A 5000-nucleotide genomic window follows, 5' to 3' on the forward strand; every position below is an offset into this window, starting at 1 on the left:
ATGTAAGACATTAAAAATGTAATTCAATAAACAATTAAATGTAATCAATAAAATAAACATTTAAAAACATTAATAAAAAATTATAGTTCAATATAAATAAATAAATAATAATAATAATAATAATAATAATAATATTAATACTACTACTACTACTACTACTACTACTACTACTACTACTACTACTAATAATAATAATAATAATAATAATAATAATAAATACTTAAAAATGTATCCTTAATTATAATATCTTGTGTTTTTGTCCAGTGAAGAATTTTTTTCCTCTAACATTCAGATCTATATTTTTGCTCAGTCTTGGAATCAGTTATTATTCTCTTTCTCTCTCTCTCTCTCTCTCTCTCTCTCTCTCTCTCTCTCTCTCTCTCTCTCTCTCTTCACTGAATATGTTCTGTTCTAACTCGGGGTCTAATCTCACACAGGTCAGTGGACAATGACAGCCTTCAGTCAGACTTTCTAAAGAAAAAAAGAAAAAAGACAAGAGATAAAGTGGAAAGGAAAAAAAACAAAGGTCCGGAAAGAAACTAAATCAGAAAGAGTTTGAAAGAACAAACAGAGAGACAAAAAGCAGGAACAAAAAACAAGAAAAATATAATAACAACAATAAAGAAGCAGTTCCAAGCGCTGACTGACACTGGAGACTCCTTCCACAATCCTCTCGGTAAACTTTACCACTTTAACAGTTTTTCACAGAGTCTCAGCGAATGCTTTAGTTACTATAGAAACAATAAGCAGTTACTACAGAACGAGTGCATAGACATGACCCCGTGGTTAAAGAAAATCAGGCCACAGCTTCTGACCAATCAGAGAGAAGATCTCAATGCATCCAATCATAGAAGAGGATTTGAGAAAGTATTATTATTATTATTATTATTATTATTATTATTATTATTATTATCGTTATTAAATACTACTATTATGATCATATATTATCACTACTAGTAATAATAATAGTAATAATAATAATTTATATATTATATTATTTATTTATAATAATAATATTAATAATAACAACAATAATGAAAATAAGTACTAGTATAATAATAATAATACATATTTTTTATTATTTATTTATAACAAGAATAATAACCATAATGAAAATAAGTACTATAATAATAATAATAATAATAATAATAATAATAATAATAATAATAATAATAATAATAATAATAATAACTGACTGTGACTAAAATGAATATTTCAAAGGTTTAAATAGACTAATGAACGGTGAGAAGGATCATGACACATTACAGCACCAACCAGTGTCAAAACAGTGGGCGGAGCCATGACATTATCATGGGAACAAAACGACCAGATGAAAACACGGAACAAGATTAAACTTATTATATTATAAGTTATTATATACAATTGAATTAACTATTATTATAGTTAGTTCAATTGTCTTATGTAATTTAAGGATTTTCATCGACGCCAGTGAAGCAGCGCTTGAACCTGAACGTCTGGTGACTCTGCGGCTCGGGGGGTGAAAGCGTGTGGGAGAGAAAAGCTGCTCACTTCACGACATAACTCTGTGAAGTGAGAGAACGTTACACGCTACGGCAACACCGCTGTTGTGACATGGACAAAGATCTGACAGGTTCCGTGTTCTTCCTATAGAACTAACTATAATATACTCAGTAATATTCGACATTCAGATGTTTTGTGGAGATTCTTCACTAGGATGTTGGACCAGATTCCCAAAATTGCACTATATAGTGAGCAAATTGCGGTTTGGGACAAAACCCTTCCGTGGTGTCGCCATGGAAACAGCAAAGCAAAGAAGGTTGAGTAAGATGTGACACTGTTAGATAAATATATACACTGGAAGATTAGATTTCTTAATATTATTCTGCCCTTTGATATGAACATGAGATTAGCTCACGAACTCTTAGGACACCTTATGAAGCTCCTTATAAAGGTCCAGTGAAGTGCTATAACCCCCAAGTGACTCACGGTACTATTCGCATATAGAGTTGACTATAACTCCATGTCCACGAAGGCGCTTAGAGTCAATTCCATAAATATTGGAACACATTTATACATCAAAACATGTAGAAATATACTATAGACATTGTATAGATACCGATATGCTGTAGAGATGTATACTTCAGATATTTGAAATAGTGTATTTTGTAATAGTTTTAAAATTATTGGCACCCCTTCCTTTAATATCTCTTGCATTAAAATATTCCCCGAGGAAAATAACAGCGACAGACATCTTCCTGTCTTATTCTAGGTCCATGAACGCTCCTTTATATCAAATCTAAAATATTTTAAGCTGATTTATATTCTTAGATTTAAGAGGCATTTGTGTTAGTTCACAGATTACTGATGGAGTTCAAACATGCGGATGGAAAAGACCTGACATAAGCGTGACATATTTATTACAGTGAGGTTTTGTGTTCATTTGAATAGATTTCTGGCTGGGGTGCCATTACTTTTGTCACACTGACAGTTTTTAAGGTTTGTGAGGTATTCTTAGATTACTAAATAACAAGCATTACAAGAAGTTATAATTATCTCTGAACTGCCTTTTGTGTGACTTTTCAGTTCCAACGCAATCTGAAACAAAACAGTACAATCTGCCATTGTGAAAGGAACCCGCGGCCTTTGTGTTTGCCCCAAAGTCATTTTCGCTGCTAATATGATTACCAATGCTGATAAATGGCTAAACAAATACTCCTGCGAACAAATATGCGGCCTCGTTTATTCACGACGTGGCTTTATTCTCATATTAATAAGACGATGCAATCTTACTGGCGGCAAACAGAGGTCTCGCCGCTGCCGAGTCTGCTGTCACTTCGACTCCCAGGGAATTCTTGCCCTTTTCTTAACTGGGAAATTTATTAGTCATTACAGACCTCTGAGTATTTCTGGTGGGAACGGGACAGAGAGAGTTGAGTCATGCGTAACAAAGCAATTCTGTTTATTTCGGCATCACACCTCTCAAATGACCACTTTGCAGATGGAGGAAAGAAAACCGAGGGTTCGTGTAGCTCCGGGCTTCATGTTGGAGACATTGGACATGTTGAATACTCTAATTAAATCCTTGGTTGCATTTTATGGATGTTCATGATCCTAAAGGATATGATGCTGACTTATTGTTCGGGAGAAGCGAGGGTTTGTCCGCAGGAGTGTTAAAGTGAGCGAGCTAAAGCGAAATACAACGGCATTAACAGACACACACGGATTCACACGTGGGAGTAGCGTAAATTCCACCGACTCGTCCTTGATATCTCAAATTTTTATCCGTCTGAAACTTTCTGGACTTTCTTTTTTTCAAACGAATCACAGTATATTTTCATAGCAGTTTAAATCGCTATTAAAAAAACAAAAGCTTTAACATTTTCATATGTGAGTGGGTGGATGGATGGATGGATGGATGAATGAAGGGATGGATAGATGAATGAAGGGATGGATGCATGGCTGGATGGATGGATGAAGGAATAGATGGATGGATATGTGGGTTACGACAAACAACAAAAAACGAAAGTCCACGTCCACGTCCACCTTTTAGCAGTGAATAGATGGATGGATGGACGGATGGATGGATGGAGGGATGGATGGGTGGATGGATTGATAGTTTGATTTCTTGTATGTATGTATGTATGTATGTATGTATGTATGTATGTATGTATGTATGTATGTATGTATGTATGTATGGATTGATGAATGGATGGATGGTTTGAAGGATAGATGGATAGGTGTGTGTATGGATGGATGGATGGATGGATGGGTGGATGGATTGATAGTTTGATTTCTTGTATGTATGTATGTATGTATGTATGTAAGGATGGTTGAAGGATAGATGGATAGGTGTGTGTATGGATGGATGGATGGATGGATGGATGGATAGATGCATAGATAGATGGGTGGGTAGATGGATGGCTGAACAGATATTTAAATGGATATGTGTGTGGATCGTTTGATGTGTCAAAGGATGAATTACTCGATGGATGGATGGATGGATGGATGGATGGATGGATGGATAAATGATGAATCATGAATTTGTTTGCATGGATAGACAGATACCAAAATGGCCATGTGGATACCAAAATGGTGAATGCATAAAGAGAGGAATGAACAGATGGATGAATAGATGGATGGAATTAGGGGATGGATAATTGGATGCATGGATGGATGGGTGGATTAATAGGTGGCTTACACTAACCAAAAGACAAAGCTTTTCTTTCTACTCAGAGATTAGGGAATAGATGGATGTACAGATGGAGAGATTCTGTAGGAACGTCCATGACGTATGCGTGTATCTCAAGTGGACGATGTTCTTGATCGCTTCAGTTCTTGGATTTACATCCAAACAATATTTATGTTCATAAAGTCCAAAAACATGTCCCTGTGCTTGGGGCTGCTTCTGTTGGCAGGTGTGTGTGTGCACAGATGGAGGAGTAAATAAGAGATGGAGGAAATGTGATGGGGAATAAAATTGCATTATTTATGCTTCCTGTTTAGACAGACTGGTCATTTATAACACATATTTTCTCTATATGATGCAGAAAACGAGTCTTCGGAATACAACATGCTGGGCCGAGGAGTTAAATTTTACAGGACAAACATCCCACCATGAAGAAAACAGACGAAAATAAACCTCTGGTGCATAACGGAGAGAATTATGAGAAATGAGAATATATAGAATATATATAGAAATATATAGAAATGAGAAGCAGGTGAACATCGAGCGAGGAATGAATTTTGGAACGGGAGCGCTGATAACGGAAACGAAACAAAAGCACGTGGCGCTATCGTCATGGCGACCGTAACACAAAGCCCACGAAGCAAGAATGCGATATCGCTGGAAGAAATGTATCTGGAAAATGACTTCCAATGCGTATGTCAGAAGGCCTTTTGAGGAGAGGAGAAGAAATTTTTCGACGCATCGCGGAAACGGACGTCGGAACTCGCCGATCTTAAGGCGGACGAGATCGGACGATCCGGCGTGATGACGTGTTTGACTAGGCGTCGTCTCC

General features: G+C 36.3%; 1 protein-coding gene across 1 annotated transcript in view; it reads right to left on the reverse strand.

Annotated features, from left to right (window-relative positions):
• csmd3a (CUB and Sushi multiple domains 3a) overlaps positions 1 to 5000 on the reverse strand; it is a 252962-nt gene that overhangs the window by 27811 nt on the left and 220151 nt on the right. The gene's annotated exons all lie outside the window — the stretch shown is intronic.

This window comes from Tachysurus fulvidraco, chromosome 25 (genome assembly GCF_022655615.1).
Source record: "Tachysurus fulvidraco isolate hzauxx_2018 chromosome 25, HZAU_PFXX_2.0, whole genome shotgun sequence".
Classification (NCBI taxonomy): Eukaryota; Metazoa; Chordata; class Actinopteri; order Siluriformes; family Bagridae; genus Tachysurus; species Tachysurus fulvidraco.